Genomic DNA, 20,792 nt, shown 5'->3' with positions numbered 1-20,792 from the left:
GCGAGGATGCGCGAGCACCCGTTGTCAAGGGTTTTAAACTTCTACATGTACCTAGGTCACCTACAGTTCGCTCTCGAGGAGGCGGTGTAGCATTTTATGTTAAGCAAGGGCTTAAAGTGCGCAAGTGTTCACACCCGCCTGGACCTGTCGAAGTTGAGCAGATGTGGATATCGCTTACTATTAATTTACACAATATCCTTATTGGTACTGCTTACAGGCCGCCTTGGCTTGATGTGGATACATTTTTTGATACTCTTACGGAATCCATTTTGTTCTTTACTAAATTTGATGAAATTATCTTGCTAGGGGACTTTAATATTAACCTTTTAAATAATACCAGCAGCAGTTCTCAGCAACTCAATAATTTTTTGCGTTACACTAATCTTCAAAATTTTGTTACAGAGCCCACGCACTTCACGTCTTACAGTGAAACACTTATAGATATTGTATGTTCTAACATTCCAATTATTAATCTCAAAATCAATCATAATCCTGACTTAGGTGGACACGCGATGATTTTAGCTGAGGTGAAGATAAAAAAGCCTAAAATTCCGTCGAAACGCATAACCTATCGTCCTATTAAGAATATTAATATGATAGAATTCAATAAAGACCTTGATAGAGTAAACTGGAATGGGATCATCAATGATAATAGCGTCGACAGTATGGTGACTTCATTTAATAAGTCAATAATGGACATTTTTGATAAACACGCGCCTTTAAAAACATTTATGACAAAAGACCACTTTAGTCCCTGGCTAACTAGTAACGTTCGCTACATTATGAAACTAAGAGATGAGGCACATGCAAAATACAAAACGCGCAAGACAGATGTTAGTAAAAGCGAATATAAAGACTTGAAACATCTCTCTTATATTAGCGCCATTTGTGAAAAGAAAGCTTTTTATGATCATCATATTAACGCGCACTTAAAAAATTCAACCTACCTTTGGAAAAATCTGAAAAAGCATGTTTTACCCAATTTCAAAAATACTGGCGATTTACCTGAAAATTTTGATGACCCCGACATAATAAATGACCATTTTCTGAACATACCTGGTAATGATGTAATCGACGAATCTTGTCTGGCACGTTTTGGTTCACAGAAATTTTTAAAGGATAGTAGTTTTCAAATTGAGCCTGTACATGAAAATGTAGTTGCAAAAATCATACTGGCGATTAAATCGAATGCGCAAGGAATAGATAAAATTAACATGGATATGATTGTTCTTACATTACCTACGACTCTTTCTGTTATCACAGCTATAGTTAACAAGTCAATACTATCCTCGAAATTTCCTTCACTCTGGAAAACAGCTTTAGTTCTGCCTTTACCAAAAATTAATGATCCTGTAAGTGTCAAAGATTTACGACCAATAAGTATTCTTCCTTATATTTCTAAGATTCTGGAAAAAATAATCTACAACCAAGTCATTGAGTACTGCGAGACCCATAATATTTTACCATATTTTCAATCGGGATTTAGGAAACATCGTAGCACATCTTCTGCTCTGTCAGACGTAATTGATAATATACTTACCTCTCAGGATTCTGGTAAGGGTAGTATTCTTGCGTTGCTTGACTTTTCCCGGGCGTTTGACTCAATTAATATAAAACTAATGCTTGCTAAACTTTCATTCTATGGCTTTTCTTCAACTACAGTGCAATGGTTCTCTAGCTACCTACATGATAGAATGCAACAAGTGGTTATTCGTAAAAGTGATGGTAAGGATTTGTTATCTTCACTAAAACCTGTTAACAGGGGCGTCCCTCAGGGCTCCATTCTAGGACCTCTCTTATTTATATTGTATTCGGCTGATATTATTAACTGTATTGAAAATTGTCAATATCATCTATACGCCGATGACCTTCAAATATATATTCCTGTCAACCATCAAGATATTAGTAATGCAGTTAACCAGATGAACAAAGTCCTAAACAACATTTCACAATGGTGCCAGCAAAATGCTCTTATTCTAAACCCCCTGAAATCTAAATTTATGGTTTCGGGTACAAAGAAGCAAGTAAGTAATGTTCTTGCCCACAAGCCAAAACTATTGATTGACGGAGTCGAAATAGAACACGTCAACGAAACTAGAAATCTTGGCTTGCGCATGGATGAAAACCTTCGCTTCGAAAAACACGTAGCTGATCTTGCTCGGAACTGTTTCTATAGACTAAAAGTGTTGTACAAGATTCGGCCTTACATTAACATTAACCTAAGAATTAAGCTTTGTGACACACTAATATTGTCAAAATTAAATTACTGCCTAACAGTTTACGGTCCTTGCCTATTTGGTAAAACGTGGCGTTTACTTGAACGAATACAAAACGCATGCGCTCGTTTTTGTTTTCCCATTCCACCAAGATCTCACGTCACTCCATTTTTAAATGAAAACAATCTACTGAAAATGAAGAACAGATATTATCTACTTTTAGGTACTTTATTGTTTGGGGTTATCAAAACTAAACAACCTGAGTATCTGTACAAAAAATTGGTATGGCGAGAGCCAAGATCTGGACAACTCAGGACGACAGTGCCCCCATTATCGATGCCACGACACAGGTCTGCAGCGTTTCGTGGCAGTTTTAAATATCTTGCCACGAAATGCTGGAACGACATCCCCCCACCTTTTCGTAACGTTGGCTCCAAATTTACTTTCAAAAAATTATATCGTGCCCATTTACTAAAAATTCAAAAGTCAGTCAGCTAGTTTGTGGCAGTCTGAAAGACCTTTATTTTATTTTATTTTATTCACAAATAGCTTTCAACCTTAAAGATCACAAATTTTTATTTTTATTTTCACTTGTTTTATTTTAATTTTAATTTGAATTAACAGTTAATTTACCAGAGCTTCCCTCGTTTGGGCCCGAACAGAATACCAGCGTTGTGGGTACATTGTGTATCCACAACATCAAGCTGAGTTCGGGCCCTTTCGTTGGCACGACACATAATACATACATAATACACTCTTTAAGTTAAGTTAGTTTTTAAGTTTTATATTTTAAATTTTATATTCTAGGTTTTATATTTTTTATTTGTATTTTTTTATTTTTAGTTTTGTATATAAGCGTCATTATTTGTAATACTATGTTTATGTGTCGGTTTCAATGAATAAATTTTATTCTATTCTATTCTATTCTATTCTAAAATATTAAGTACTCTGACTTTATGACAATCAAATAGAATTAGGCAGTAGGTACTTGCAATAAAAAAGTGAGAAAGCAGTTAAGTGTCTACCAACGAGTTTTGTATTCTACGAAAAGGTATAGGTATAATTTTGTTCACATTATTCATGCAAAAACTTTCTCGTAGCAACATTTAACTGACTTCAAAGTGCATTTCGAGAAATAACTACAAAAGCACGAGGCATGCCAAACTTACTGAAATATCTTGACTTTGCAGCAGACACGACGAAGTTTATATGTGCCGTCCCACGTGTCAACCCCGTGATCAGACCAATAACGTCTGCAAAGTTTACTTTAAGCTGAACATGCGATTTTGATCCTAAGGAACTGGTGTGATGGAGGTGAGATGTGAAAGAATAAAGTTGTGAGTTATAAAACGTGTCGCATTTCATTTAGCGGCTGGTCAGTAAATTTCATGGTTGCGTATTATATTGAGGTACTTAACAGGGCTCTCTCCGTCACTCGCTTCGTACAATCGTAGTTCCAATTTCATTTGAATATTAAGCAACCAAAGTCCATGAAATTTTGCAGACATATTCTAGAAACTAATATCTATGTCTGTGGTGTTTTAGATTTTTCTAAAAATATCTAGTTTTAAAATTACAGGGGCCCAAAGATTTGTATGTAAATTTTTAAGACCGCGTAACTGAAACCGAATATTTTAACAGAAATCTGGAAAACCACAGACATAGATATTAGTTTCTAGAATATGTCTGCAAAATTTCATGGACTTTGGTTGCTTAATATTCAAATGAAATTGGAACTACGTTTGTATGAAGCGAGTGACGGAGAGATCCCTCTTATAATACTCTTTGATCCAATCATTTCTAACACTGTAGGAGAGGTGAGCGTGGTATGGCTAAGTTACCGCCTTGGAGAGTCTAATAGGTATGAAATTATTGGGTAAGTTAAGCAATGTTTAACCTATGACATTGGTTCACCGAACCCGTATTAAAATTCCTGTACTTACCTACCTACCTTTAAGCTAAGTAGAGTTACGAAAACGCTAGATTTTGCCCTCCTCACAGGGAAAGTGGTGAGCGCTACGGAATTGGGAGGTCCCGGGTTTGATTCCAGGCAGAGATTTTCAAATTGCCTCTGGTCTGGTTAGCCGTGGCTAGTACTGGCAAACCCATGCCGCCAAGCAATCTAGAGTTCAAATACGATGCCGTGTAAAAACTAGAAACCGATTTATTATAAGCCGATTTATTTAACCGGATATATTAGAGTTTATTCTATGTATCAGCTACATTGTATATATGAGAACCCTCCCTACCACCAAACCAAACAAAAGCAGCCAAAACCATACATACCAAAGCAGACATTTCTTGAATAGTTGAACGATCTGATTATAAAAGACAAAGGTCGGAGTGGTATCCACAAGGCTACTATTAGCGTGCACCGCCCGATTGCTATTAAAGGATTAACGTCGGGCACAAAGCGATGGCATTTTGTTCTTGCCCCTTGTCCAGTGTCCCCCTCCCCCCCTCGCCTCGCCCCGCTGGCCCCCTGGCCCCTTTCAGCCGGTAAGCGTCTCGACCCTTAAGACCTTTGTACATTTGCATAGCTTTAGATCGAACTTAGATTTTTCGTGTTCTTAAGAACACGAAGAAGTATCTGAAGGAAGCTTCTGAGATTTCGTCTTAAATATTTAAATATATTCTTAAGGTTCCTGCGTTAGTACTGGAAAATCTTCAATATTGTCTAAGTCCTACGTGTGAGCTTTTACCGGTCACTTTATCTAATATCTTTTATTTTGGACCATATCGCAAACACAGTGCACAGTATAAAACACAGAAACACACAGGAAAAGATAATTTATTTAACTTGTGTCTAAGTTTGTTTCAGAACAATTTTCATTTAAAATTAAAACAGTCTGAAAAGAAAACACAATAAAATATGGAAAAACGGAGGTCGGAATCTACACAATACATAATAACCAATTATACAAATAATAATCTGACTACATAATTATATCTAATCTATGTTGTAAGGTAAGTACGATGGAACTGTCATATTATACAGATCGAAAAGCCCTTAAAAATAAATAAAGATATTTAAAAAAACCAATTATACTGTATACGTACCTATATCTACGTAGAAATGACCCAACTCCACGAATACCTATTTACGTACACCTACGTGTCTACATATTTCCCCGTATCCGAGGGTCCACCGCGCAGTACATCATCCAAGAGTCATATCTCACACTCTCTTCTCTATTTATCATTTCTTTGTCCACCCTCGGAGATTTATGGAGTCGACATAGCCCTTCGAGATGCTATAACTCAACGAGAGTTTTATTTATTGCCTGTGTTATTCTCTTATCTGGTTACGTGAAAATTGGTATCCAAAATCTTTGAACACTTTGTCTGAATTATTAACAACACTATAGGTACTTGCCACATCGTCAGCGTGGATATACATTTTTTAGAATTCCTTGGTTTTCCGGGGTAAAAACTAGCCCATACCACTCTCCAGGTCTTCCTAAAAAACACAAAAAATTAATGTTTTTTACCTTTGTCCTATGAGATCGCAGTCAAGAGCTAGCCTGTAATGGAATAAAATAAAACTTGGTTGTTTAGATAAAAAGCCAATATGACAAAAACTAAAAAAGTAATGGAATATTATTTTTCAAACTAAGTATAGCTTTTAGCTAGATATCTTACAGGAATAATATTGGTAGAATGGAAATTATATTAGATCGAAAAGTAAAGTTCTATTAATTAATGGTATTAAGCATTTCGGTTGTATTTTGATACTTTGTTTGGCTCTGATTAATTAGGAGGGATAAAATGTGGAAGAGCTTTCCGAAGTTTGTTGTCTAATAAAGAAAGTTCGTCTTTTTGAAGGCCTCTTTGAAGAGCGAGCGGGATTAGAAAACTCGTCCTTAAGATCGCACACGACCTCAAGGTCCTACAGGAAGTGCAAAGCTATCTGAGCCGCAAGAATCACAAGAGGCGCAAAAGCCGTAAGTGGCTTATATTTTAGTACTGAAAATGAGAGCAGCATCAAGTGCGCTTGATCGCATACGGCCGAAGGGCCTCAAAGTCCTGCAGGAGGAGTGATGTACAAAAGCCGCAAGTGGCTATATTTTAGTACTGAAATCAGTGTCGTCGCAGCATCGGGCACACACATGATCGTAAGATTTTAAGATCTGGCAGGAAGCGCAAGAGCTTTTCCGGCCGCAAGAATCACAAAAGACACAAAAACCGGAAGTAGTTTATATTTAAGTACTGAAAATAAATGTCGTCACAGCATCGGGCACACTAGATCGCACGCGGCCGTAAGACTTTAAGATCTCGCAGGAAGCGCAAGAGCTGTTCCGGCCGCAAGAATCACAAGAGGTGCGAAAACCATAAGTGGCTTTTCCACCTTGTAAGTAGTTTGGGGTCTGCCAACGCTGCATCTCCAGTGCGAGGCCACCATTCCAGCACCGTCGGTTCTTTGAATTAAGTCCAGCATTTTGCAGATGCGAAACGTATGATGCGGGCAACTTTTGTATTCTTGACAAATATGCTGCTTACGGCTTTTGCGGCTCTAGCGGCTCTTGCGCCTCTTGCAGTATACGATCACTCGAATCACCTCGCTTTATGTTCTTTTGATGTTCAGACGTTACTTCGATTTCTCTTGTAGAATTTTGTTTGCCAAAAGCACTCATTTATTTCTAAGGTAGTTATAGGTAGGTATAGGTACCTACTACGAGTACTTTAGAATTGGGTCTATTTAAGAATATTCGGTCTAGGATGGTATTCTTAGGTATTTTACCTAATATAAGTAGATAAAAGTACTTGAAAGAAATAATATGCGCTAATAAAATACCCTAAATAACGCAAGTAGTTTTTAATTTTTATTGACAGATTTAATTCAACTACGTATAAGTAAGTACCTACTTACATTGGATTACTTACGCTTAATTAATTCAACTATGCAACACTTGATCTAAATATTTATAAGGAATACCTATTGAAAAGCGTTTTTAAAGATACTTAATCGCACATTATTTTCAGCCAAGCCAAAATTTTCATACTGCTGAAGTAGGTACGCATGAAGATTCTGTTTTCTGCTCTGCGGGTAATGTGCTATTAGGTTAAGCCATAAGAACTTTACAGAATAACAAGTCCAAAATAAGTAGCCTCCAGTACAAGCACCCATAAATCATAGACACCCCTATTCCTCTTTGGTCGCAGGGGATGAACTTATCCCGTCTTAATACACTGCGAGAAAAAGTAACCTGATCCCGCCGGACAGGGAAATTCACTTACTGCCCAGACTGTGAGGTGTTTTGTATACAAAAAAGCCTTATACAAAAGGCTATTTGTGAATAAGTAGGTAAGTACAGTATCTTTATAAATACCCAGGAGCAAAATTAACGGATTAGCAGGAAATAAAAACAGTACAAACACTATTGTTAGAACGTTTTTTTATACTTAGGTAGGTAGGTATTTTTATTACTGCAAAAGCTCGAATTACGGTAAATTCTAAGGGGTTTTCAGTCAGTAAAACGTTAGATGTAGTATCTTTAGAAATTGAAGACTTGTGTGTCTGTTCAGTTTTACAATTCGACCTTATATCTATCTAAATAACGGCTGAAAAGTTATAAACGTGTTACATTCTGAACTAAGTATCGACTGAAAAAACTGAACTATTTTATGATATAAACTTACGCTTATTTTGGTCTTTTACGAGCATTCACACGATGGATCTTAGGATTTATCACAGAGGCACGCATTACTTGGTCCGAATAATAACTGAAATAAGTTTGAATTCAGCGTTTAGTTTGGGCTTTGCCAGAAGACTAGCTTCTACAGAGAAACTACAAGCAAAATAAATAAGTAAGTATATCACTGTGCCAAATAGATGATGATCGCAACTTCATTCACGTTGATATAAGTTTTTAAAGAATCCCGTGGGAATTCTTTGATTTTCCGGCTCAAAACGTGGACTATGTCCTTCCCTAGTATACTAGCTATCTAGGTACCAAATTTCGTCATAAACGGTTAAACAGATGAGCCGTGAAAAGCTAGCAAACAGATAGAAAACGCCTTTGCATTAATAAATAGGTAATATTATATAAGTAAGGACAGGAAAGCTTCATACCTAATAATGGTAGTAAGAATAGCAGGTCAAAGAAGGGGTAAGAAAGTTTGTTTCATCAGATGTATTACGTTCAAGTTCGCCTTCAAACCCGAGAATATTTCACAAGATTTGTGGCCGGCATGTAAGAAAAACTACCCGCAATCCTTTACGACGTCAGAGATCGCAGGCGGCACCTCGCGGCCAGACTCGTAATAAATCAAGCCTCGAGGAAATTGCCGACGACGGGGAGGGAACAGGGACGAAGGGGCAAAAGGGAAGGGGGAGGTGATTTAATTAAATCTTGCATCGAACTCCTGAGGCCTGCCTAACGAACGACCATTGTATTTAAATAATGCGTGTGTCGACTTTTTGTGTCTGTTAGAAATTGGTTCATTCGATTTAGAAAGGTTGGCTTTATATTTTTTATTATGTTATATAGGCCCTGTATCTTTTGTGTAATACGTAGGTAAAGTAGCCGTTTTTAATCATTAAGATTCAATAAAACTGATTGAATTATTTTTCAGTTGTGTTAAAATAACAACCATTGAATTCAAATAATATACATGTATCGACTTTTTCCCTGATTTCCGGGAAATTTTCCGAGAAAGCTTTCAGTAAATATTTAGGGCCTTTAGCAATGACGAATATGATGCAGACCCAAAAGATGTACCTACTTAAGTAAAAGAAAGTATTCAAAAGCCATTAAAATCACATAAAATTAAAATAAAATAAAACAGGAGGTGTTGAACGACCATACTGAGTAGGTACTTACTCTCCTCAATGGCTTATATTTCATTTGGGGGATTCTAAATGAGGCTTTATAGCAATAATACCAAAATATTCCCCTAATTAATATAAGGGTTGAACAGGGTCGCGAATTTACAGCTTGTTAGCGCTTATTTGCGTTTAAGCCTGCGTTTTATCTGTGGAAAAGTGTTCGCAAAACAAGGATTGCTTAGTAAGAAATTGTAGGTTCAACTACTGGTCATTATAATTGCTCATCTATGACTGAAAACTGTAAAGTTGTGAAAAGTTAAAATTTCTCAATGGAAAGTTAAATATCACCTGCTTTATCGGCGAAGGAAAACATCGTGAGGAACCCTACATGCCATAGAATATACTCTGAAGTGAGTAAACCAATCCTCAAAAGCTTGGCAGACCATGACCTTAGACAGGAGAGCTGGTTTCAGTCGTGGGCTGGTAAGTCTTGGTTGATGAGATGTAAATTTTAAGAAAGAACTGACTGACTGATTTACCTACCTATTAACGTACCTATTTTCACGCAAAGAAACGTGTCGCACTTCTGTATTATAGATAACCAAGAAACATTTGATCCCATCAAAAACATAACATGTACAAAAATCCAAGTCTCGCAACCTACCTAGTTCTTCTACCGCAAAAAGTTTTGAGATCTAACATAAAACCAAGTCAGTTAATTTATTCAGTATCTATAATCCCACCAAAAACATTTCATGTAAAAAGGTAGCCAAGACTCACAAGTTCATAATGTTTTCACTGTTAAAGAGTTATGAGATCTCTAGTAGAGCCAAGCCCCTAGCTGAGCTTAGATTTGTGCTGGCCATGGGACCTATCCCAAGCCCAAAGTAATATAGCTCTTAAAATATGTTCTTGACTATATCACATTTATAACAATAAATAACAAATCACTCTACTTACAAGCTCTGATTCTACAAACCCTATATCTTGGTAAAAAAAGTACGGCTTGGCCGTTTACAGTTCGTGGATTTTTTAACTGAAATGACATTTAAGCCCGGAATAGCTTCTGCGACCATCACGAAGTACAATACAAATTAGTAATTGTCGAATAGTTTTACGAACATTAAACGGCCAAGCCGTCCTTTTTTTACCAAGATGTAGGGTTTGTAGAATCAGAGCTTGTAAGTAGAGTGATTTGTTATTTATTGTTATAAATGTGATATAGTCAAGAACATATTTTAAGAGCTATATTACTTTGGACTTGGGATAGGTCCCATGGCCAGCACAAATCTAAGCTCAGCTAGGGGCTTGGCTCTACTAGAGATCTCATAACTCTTTAACAGTGAAAACATTATGAACTTGTGAGTCTTGGCTACCTTTTTACATGAAATGTTTTTGGTGGGATTATAGATACTGAATAAATTAACTGACTTGGTTTTATGTTAGATCTCAAAACTTTTTGCGGTAGAAGAACTAGGTAGGTTGCGAGACTTGGATTTTTGTACATGTTATGTTTTTGATGGGATCTCATTTCTTTTTGTAGATAGGTAACCATCCTTTTAAGTTCAGATACGGAACCGTATAGTAGGTGGTAGTTTTCAACATTGCCGCCGAGTACAGATCAGCGTCGATGTAAGGGTCCCCACGCTCGTCACAAGTATAAAGTTGTATCCATCCCAGTGCACTACCACATACTCGACTATAGTACGCCTAATATCGTAAGACGACTCAATATTCCCATACATAGAGAATGACAAAGTTTAAAATTTACACCAAAATAATAAACCATCGCTACGCGAACTTTTTGATATTAATTTCACAATTATTTTACTACAGTATCTGGGGGCACGGTAGTGCCCCCGGCCATTATATTATAAGAAGATAACACCACAATCCGGGAAAATAATACAACTCTTTCGTAGAGTTCTCGAACTCGTCTATTTTACTTAAAACTTGATACTTGATACTACTAACTAACAATTGAATTATATTTTATGAGTACCAAATGTTCATCAGACACAACCCATGAATGGACCTCGACGTTTAGGGCTGTCAACCATACTTAATAATAAAGTATGTTACCTTATTTCGGGCAAACGTAACGTATGAGAGCAATATATTTTTTTTTGCCTATTTTCACTTATTTTTTTTTAAATTCTTTACTTAAACAAATAAATCTATACTAAAATAAATTTATATCTATGTAAAGACGTAAAGTTTTTTAAGTTTTTTGTAGGACGTAATCTCTGGAACTATTGAACAGGTTTTTAAAATGAACATTTTAATAAGCTACCATCTGCCAAGTAACCACAATACATCGTATTTTTGTAAGTTCACTTTTTAACTGCTCTAGTTTACTATTAACGTGAGTTTTCCGCCTCAATATTTTGTATCCTTATACAAGATCTGTTTACAATTAATGTAAATCGGGTGATATTATATTTAATAGGTGGCAACTGTCAACCCTACTGACATACCACATCTGGCAAAATTAACAAATAACTCTAAACGACTGAGTCTGTAAAAAACAATGCATAGCATTCATTGAAAAGAAACAAGCTTTTTTTCCGAAGACCGAATCCATCGAGTGCCAACAGGATCCCTATTACTAAGCCCCCGCCGTCCGTCTGTCCGTCTGTCTGTCAGTGGGCTGTATCTCATGAAATATAGAAGGTAGATAATTGAAATTTTGAAAGATTGTGTATTATATTGCTTCTATAACAGTAAATAATGAAAATAAAATAAATAAAGGGGGCCTCTATACACGAAATGTGATATTTTTAAAGCGTCTCTTTTGTTTTTTTAAACCAAAATACCTATTTAAAAAGTACATAATTTTCAATTTTGTGCGATGGTATGGAACCCTTTGTGTGCGACTCCGACTCGAGCTTTCTATTGTATACTAGCTGATGCCCGCAGCTTCGCCCGCGTGGATTGGTCAGATTCCCCTGCAGCATCAGGATTGAGGAGTTGGACTCCAAATTTTTTATGAAACGATGTCGCAAAATTCCTCTATCGATTAAAAAAGAAATGACGCAAATCGGTTCAGAAATCTCGGAGATTTCGGTGTACATAGGTAGAAAAACACAACTCCCTTTTTGAAAGTCGGTTAAAAAAGTAGCCTATGTTACTCCCTGGTCAATTCTCTACTTGTCTGTGAAAACCCCGTCAAAATTGGTCCAGCCGTTCCGAAGATTAGCCTTTTCAAACAGACAGACAGACAGACAGACAAAAATTTTAAAAACGTGTGATTCAGTTATAGTATCGTTCAAATAACCATATGACCTTAATATGCGGTAGTTATTTCGAAATTACAGACAGACACTCCAATTTTATTTATTAGTATAGATTTCTATTGTAGCATATAAGTTGCTTTCGAAGTAAATATACCATATTCTGTACCATATTAGTACTATGTAATAAGGTTCATTATTGTCTATTTCAAATATGACATACCTACTCCCACTGCCTACCTGCTCTGTAAAAGGGTCCATTATTATTTTCTATTTTCAAATACACCATATTATTACGATGTAATAGGGTTCATTATTGCCTATTTTCAAATATACCTTTTTATTACTTTGTAATAGGGTTCATTATTGTCTATTTTCAAGTATTATCGCCTAAAGATAGGCGCTTAAGTTATTCGAAATTCACTGCAAATGTAACTTTGTAATCACGCAAGTTTACAATCTTTTTATATAAGTTTACAAAATTACTTATGCAGTAATAAGTAAAAATAAGTATATCTTGAAAACGGGACTGAAATTCAGGCATTTTTAAATTTTTCCTTGCTTTATACTCTAAACACTAACTGTGTGCAAAATTTGAAACTTGTAGGTCTGCTAGAAGTACCTTAGAATTTTGATGATCGGTGAGTGTGTCACTTACAAAATCAAGGAACTTTGACTTGTAATAGTTCTTAAACTACTGGTTCAAATTAAATGTAATTTGGGCATATACCTGGTTTTACTATGTCCTCTTGGTCACTGAAAATTCAGACTTCTAGCTTTATCTGCAACGAAGTTACAGGGGGGTCGAAAGTGACACGAATGGGTTCGAGAAAAGGATGGTACGGTGTGCTAGCTCGACTTGGCCGGGGGCACTACCGTGCCCCCAGATGAATGCGCGATGCAAATCAATTCGTAAATTTTTGCGAAATATCGTTTGAGCTCACAAAATTCGTCGAAGCGGTGTCACATCGTTTTGCGTCTTGGCAGTTGGCCCTAATACCGGCACTCAGCGGTCGCTGCGAGGACGCTGCACACTCTGTGAACAAGCAGCAGGCTAGCACCTACGTTCTACCACAGAACAACGAGAAGCCGTGAACGCTGGCAATTTTATGTGGTCGACATGAAATCTACTCGTACGAAACGTTTTTGCTCAACGTTTCTGATACGAACCGCTAAGTTGTGGAATGCCCCTCCAGCGTCCTTGTTTCCTGCCAAGTATAACTTGAATACCGACAAGGCAACAGAGAATTCAAACTAGACCTCATCATTTGCTCTGTTTTTCAGGCATGACTGTCGTCAAGCGCAAGCCTACCTCACAATAAAAAAAATACGTAGGTAAGTAGTACTCGCTTGATAGTTAATACAATATCTCGTAAGTACATGCTATCTTCACCTCTACACCCTGAGGTGAGCACCCTGCTTTATTAGGTAGGTATCTAAGTATTATAATGTCCTCTCTGCCTTACATAATGTATGGTAAGATCGCCCGATGCATTTGTTAAAGGACAGATTTACATATGTTTGAAGAGTCCCGGAGGTGACCGGGTCATTTATTATTCAGTATTCGCTAACGGTAGATACTAGATAGTGCTTTCACGGAATAGGTACAACATTACTTACCTATCTGTTAAATCATTTTCTAACTAAATATAGGTTGAGGTATACTAACAGGAAAAGGTGACTGGCTGACTCAAATTACTGGATGGATCCAGCTGGCAAACAGTTAAAAGTGTTATGACGTAGACATCCGCCAAGAAATGATTTTTGAAAATTCATCCCCTAACGGGGTAAATTAGGGGTTTGAAATTTGTGTAGTCTGCGCAGACGAAGTCGCGGGCATAAGCTTTAAGCTTTAGCGGGTATTATTAACTAGCTGATTCCTGTGACATCGGCGTGCCTTTAGGGTTTTAAAAATCTCTTTAATTTTCCGAGACAAAAAGTAGCCTTTGCCACTCCCCAGGTCTTAAACTACCTAGTACTTAGACCTATCGATCTAAATAAACTAGTTATATCTAGATAATTGATACGCAGGTACCAGCTACCTATAGAATATTCAAAACGTCCTCCAATGAATCTTTAATCCGTAGTAGAAACTCAAATCACAATAAGAATACATAGGTTCTCTCAAAAGGCCCCGTTCCTACGTAATGTGTATAAAGTGTGTTTGTATGACGGTATAAATAATTTAGTACTTAGGCTGCGTGTTGATGGTAGAGAATTATTTAGGAGACTCTCAATATTTTTTTATATAACTAGTTGGCCCACCTTGACTTCGCTTTTACCTAAGTAGGTAGGTATGTGAAATTTCTGAAAATTCTATAAGCGGGCGTCTGCGTTGTAAAAAGATTTTTTTTATATTCAGGAAGATCTAACGGTTTAATTTATAGTATCTCCTACTAGCTGAGGCCTGCGACTTCGTCCGCGTCGATTTAGGTTTTTCAATATCCTGTGGGAACTCTTTGATTTTCCAAAATAAAAAGTAGCCTATGTGCTAATCCAGAATATTATCTATCTCCATTTCAAATTTCAGCCAAATCCGTTCAGTAGTTTTGGCGTGAAAGTGTAACAAATATACACACACACATATAATTACACACATACACACAAACTTTCGCCTTTATAATATTAGTAGTGTGATTCAATTATAGCAGAGTGAACTAGAATGAGAAAACTCTCGGTTTGATCCTGAATCGACATCTGTCAAATATTATAATATTAGGGGTGACGTGAAATCAATGATAGATACCTATACCTTTTCAGAGCCTATACGAAGCCTACTTAGCCTATCTACATTTGACGCCTGCAAATGTAGGTGAAGATTCGGCGTTTTATTACAAGTTTCATAAGCGTAGTAAACTGCGATTATAGATAGCTAGGTGTTCTTTGCAGTCTCTTTTTTCTTTCGAGTTCAGTCTAAGAAACTTTTTTTCAGGTGGCCAACTGCCATCGATCCACTGCGGTCACAGCCGCGCCACTTAATGAAATAGAAATTGGCTGCCGAAGACAAACTCCTAACCCCCCCACCCCCTCCACCCCAGGGCAGAAAGGCCCGCTCAAGTACCGAGGGAAAGGGACAAAACATATTTATACAAAGTCAAAGACGACCAACGAGTGGGATAGCTGTATTCATTATGAATATAATGCGGTCGCGGCTGTGTCCGTGCGTATGTACACGCTTGTTCTGTATGTGTGCGTTGCCTTCACGACGGTGAATCAATATTTCATCTTTGTGATGAAGGACGATGACCAGTTTAGGGTCGACTTATTATCTTTAATACCTTAATCTTGATTGTTATCGCGGATGTTACGGCATTCCGACTAAGTATAAATATGTACTTAATTCGTTAATTTTCACAAAATATGTCACGCATAAAAAAAAAAAAATAAGAATCACACTATCACACTAATTCACACTAATATTTCAAAAGCGAAAGTTTGTGTGTATGTGTGTACGTGTGCATGTCTATACTCAGACAATATAGAAATTCAAAACTTTTATGCACGAGATCATAAATAGGACCTTCGGCTTGCACCCAACATACAGAAGAACGAGGATGAGAAGTGTTTTTTTTTAATCATGCACGTACCTAACAACCTCCCTACCTACCTACCTATCTATACATATAATAAAATTGTAGAAAAGTGGTGTCTGTACAATGGAAATATATAAAAAAAAGTAGCAGGGGTTGTTATTATATCGATGCCGAACCCGAAATTGTAATTAATTTTTTTTTTGTCTGTTTGTCTGTTTGTCTGTTTGTCTGTTTGTCTGTGTGTTTGTGCACGCTAATCTCAGAAACGGCTTATTCGATTTAGATACGGTTTTCACTAATATATTGTAGTAAGCTTCACTTAGGATTTAGTGTTTATTTCATGTCAATCGGTTCATAAATAAAAAAGTTATGTCAATTTAAAGAATCACGGCGCCTCGCGCCTGAGCGTCCGTGGCTATATAAAGCGCGAAAAGTCACTATTCCACGCGAACGAAGTCGCGGGCACAGCTAGTAGGTAAATAAGACTTCTTTTTTAAATTCAAATAATTGGTAGGTCCCTACTTATTAGAATTTTATTGACCTTCAATTTACCTAATAAGTATCTTTGAGCACTATCCTACCTAAGTAGGCACATTTTTTAGTAAAAGCCACAGTTTCGAGACCAATTAATATATGTGTTACCTATTTGGTATGAATAACAATTCTTAGCCTAAGCACAATCTACTCGTGTGGCCTAAGTAAGTATTTGCCAATATTTCAAGATGTTCTATTTTTGAACACGTAGACAGTTAAAACATGGAACGCCGCCGTAAAGAAAACTCACGGTTGTAAATAACCAACCGAGGATCGTAAAAATAAACGTCGCGCGTTATAATCGATTGCGAGATGTGAACGTCTCGCGTTGTGGTTGGTTTGCGGTTAAATGGGCGTGGCTTGTGGTTATATTTACGATCCCCATTGGCCGATCACCTGACCTTTGCGGTTAGCCGTGTGGTTTCTAAGATTTTCACCCCGCGGAAAAATAGATAGAGGAAAATATAGGCGCGCGCTGTGATTGGTTGATTGTGATGATTTTGCGGTTAACCGCGGTATGCTATTCGCTAAGAAGATAATGGGTGGTGAGCGCAATTGGTAGGATTTTGTTCGTTTGTCATTCGGTTTATTTGGCGCGTGTCGAAGTTGCGCAGCTGCGGTTGGAGGTGGCAAATCTAATTTGTTCCTCCAATAGCTTAGTCTGGAACTGTTTAACCGTTTTGTACCTTTTCCTACTATTTTGGTATGAAATTAAATGATTTTTAAATCAAATTATTTGTTGAGGGATTAAATAATCCTATTTAATCCAAAATAAGTATAACAAAAGATGAAAATAAAAAAAATAAAAAAAAATACTTATTTTTACCCATTAAGTAAGATAACTAAAATAAATACTTACCAATTAATATAAAACAAAAAAATACCTAATTGCGCCCTCTTACGAGTTTTTCCTGAACTTTGACGCAAGCATTTTTAACGAAACTCCTTCAAAAGTGAACCTTTTCGCTTTCTTCGCCTTCTTAAGAAAGCAAACGTCTTAAGAAAGTTCACGTACACTCACCCTCCTCACGCACACATCAAAACAAAGCTAGCTCCACACAAAGCCATTGCCTAGCGTAGCGTTAAAAGCTTAAAAGGTCTTAACGCGCTCAAGGAATCTTTATTTTCCTCCTTAAACTTCACAAACAAATGCTACCCTAACAAAGAACTTACGGCATTACAGTTCTAATTCTGAAATTTTATGGAACCCCTATCGAATTTCCACAACATCGTAAATTCCAAAGCCAAGCATTTGAAAATCGATCTTAATGTTCTGTAAATAAAGTAGACTACTGAATGCAATGTAACATCTTGTTAACACAGTTCTTTCGAGTAGTATTTTTGGCATCTTTTCAGTAAGTTTATGCTAGTGTGAATAAACATATTGTGTATGGGTGTCCGTGGCGCTAATGTGCTCAAGTTGTCGGAAAATCCCGAGAGATGGCAGTACTAGGGTTTTTAGTTTCGAAATCGAATGTATTTGGCAGAAAGTTTTCAGCGAATACTAACAAAATAGGTACCTAAGATTAAATATCATCAAGTTGAAAATAAATTTGGATTTATTTTCGTACCTACTGACAAGAAACCTATCGTAATTTTTTTATACATAGGTACCTACCTAAGTAATACCTAAGCTGGCAACCTTCTAAGTACTTAATAGCCCCTTCGGGCAACGACTTGGGGCATTGGTTGTCAGATATCTGGTCACCCATCCAGTTACCGACTTGGGTGATATCAATATGGGTAAGTACCTATCCAGTGAAATCGTGATTTTGATAATTTACACTGACGCAGGCTAGGTACCTACCTACTTACTTACTTGTAAGGTCGTGCCTAAGTGTTAGGGGGAATACAGTTAGTAATACCTACTTAGTAATGATCAGTTGATATAGTTGATATACTTACCTACATATTTTTATGGTTTTATGGAAGTATAATAGGTATAAGGAACTAGGATATAAGCGAAGCGCGAAGGGTTGAAATCAAGGCGGGCGGTAATCAGCCGGCGACCGCGTAATGGCCCCTTCGGGACGCGCGACGACTTGAGACATTGTTTGTCAGGGCTGACGATTTTCGTAAACTTCATTAATTTAATCTGTTTGCTATTTATGTACGTATCCATTTTTTTAAATGAATCCATGTTTATATTAAAACTGTGAAAGTGTGTCTGTTTGTGTGCTACCTTCCGTTTAACAAATTTTGACGAAATTTGGTAAAGAAAAGGCAAAGGCTACTTTTTGTCCCCGAAAATCCACGTGAATAAAGTTGCGGGCATCATCTAGTTCTAAATAACTATGAAGAATTAGTTAGACTTCCTACCTAAGTATTGTTTTCTTTTGGTATACCCACAAGCTTTTAAGTTGAAAAATCAATGATAACCAGAATCGAGATCTCTGACTTACCAACCCATGTTAATTCCATAGAAATATTTCGCGTAGAGTTTGTTCGACTGCGGTCGCGAACAAAATGATAAAGCTCAAAGATTTGAAGTGTATCAAACGAGCTCCAACCACATTGAGTACATCAACGTGATATCGCATATCATGATTCTGATACCGTATAAATATCGGTGTCAGATTTATGAAATGGAGTGTAAAAATATGTAAGGGCTATTGAGATTTACAAACGCTCTATAATTATAAATTTATAAACCTACATAAAAGTTTTACCTAAAATAATATTATTTTAAACTTTTACCAGTTATACCTATATTAGGTAATATTGGCGTCACTCAGAAAAGCAGGTATTATTTAAATATTTTTATCGAATTATTGGAATGTCCTCTCCAAAACCAACACAAAAAAACACAAGTTTAATGTGCAAGGTTATCCGAGAGTTTTAATCTAAACAAACTAATGCCAAAATAAATAATTTAATTAGAGAGTGATTGCTATCACAACATCTAATTATTCAGTTCACAATCCAAATACCGAAAATATGCGATATCGCTCCGAATCTCAGAAGGAGACTGAACTAAAACCTTCGAAACACCCGTATTTATGCAAGTTCAATCTTGTTGACCGCCTAGCAACAGATTGTATGACATCGAATGAGCCAAATATCGATTTTATGAAACTACCTGCATTAGGTAAATTAATAATTTTATATTATTTTTGACAACTCAAATCAATTTTTAAAAATAACCTTACAGTAATCATTCTTTTACTGTCTATGAAATTGTTACCTTGCAATTTATCAATGGTCATCTATTCCACTGAGATGACACGAATTAGGTTCCTAAAAGTTTTCAAGTTCCAAAGTTTAAAGGCATTCTTTTTCGTTGGGATCCTAAGTAGAGGTGTCAAATATGGTTAGATTCCTATATCATAATATTAATGTTTGTTACAGAAAAATATTGAATATTTTTTACGTTAAAATATATTAACTATCAAAAAAAAAAAGCCGCAAGCAGAAACTTGCATGCAAACGATTTTCAACCTTATTGACATATTTCAGAAAACCACATATTAGCAATCTATGAATGATACTGAGCAAGAATATGACAAAATAACAACTTTCTCGTTACCGTCAATAAGGTCGAGAATCGCTTGCACCTGTTTTTCTGTTGCTTTCACCCCTAGCGAACCATTATACAGATTACCACCTTAAAAGCGACGTCTGGGAGGTGTCGGAGGAGGTTCTGTAGAAATATATTATATCACTTTAAAAAAACAAATAATTTTTATTTTGTATTTTTATACTTAAATTATTTCTTTTCATTATTTTTTTTTATAAGAATCATCAAAAAGAAGTGAGAACTTATCGCCGGCGCACTACTGAGCACGGGTCTCCATTTCAATAACACTCAAGTAATAAAAATAGTACCTAACACGATATACTAGTACCAACAAATTTCAAAGGCACTTGTAAACCTTTATTTCAATAAGTACCTACAAGCTTCACAAAAATAAATAATAGATTCTGTATTCCTTGTTAGCACCCTTCAGGTTCAGATACGGAACCCTAAAAAGCATGACAATAAAGAAATCCCGAAAGACGTATAGTATATGGTAATAATTTTACTCTAAATACCTAGGCACCTATACCTACCTACGTATTTATGCAAAATTAAAAACAATTGGAATGATAAAGAAATGTCAAGAAGGTACAAAAAGTAGATAAGTTTACCCAGTTACCTATTTAAAAATCGTTTTAATAACGAGTTTTTATTTTAGCCTTCATCACGGCTAAAACTAATACAAAAATCGAACAACCCAAGCTCCAAGCACGCCGGAGCTATAACAGACACTCGGTTCCTATGGCTACCTCCCAGTTCCATCATGAGACCCTGGATATAATCCACTATGCCCACCCGGTTCCATCATGAGACCACACAAACACACACATTTCCAAAAAGACCAATACAATTTACGTACCTAACCTATAATAACAAATATGCGCGTCACAAATCTACAAAATCAAGTAACTAACCTAATCTGTGATAATATCAACTCCGAATATCGAAATATGATATTATTTACATTCAGTATTCACCCACAACCAAGTT

Source organism: Maniola jurtina, chromosome 17 (genome assembly GCF_905333055.1).
Source record: "Maniola jurtina chromosome 17, ilManJurt1.1, whole genome shotgun sequence".
In the NCBI taxonomy this organism is placed as follows: Eukaryota; Metazoa; Arthropoda; class Insecta; order Lepidoptera; family Nymphalidae; genus Maniola; species Maniola jurtina.
This window is presented reverse-complemented; position numbering follows the sequence as displayed.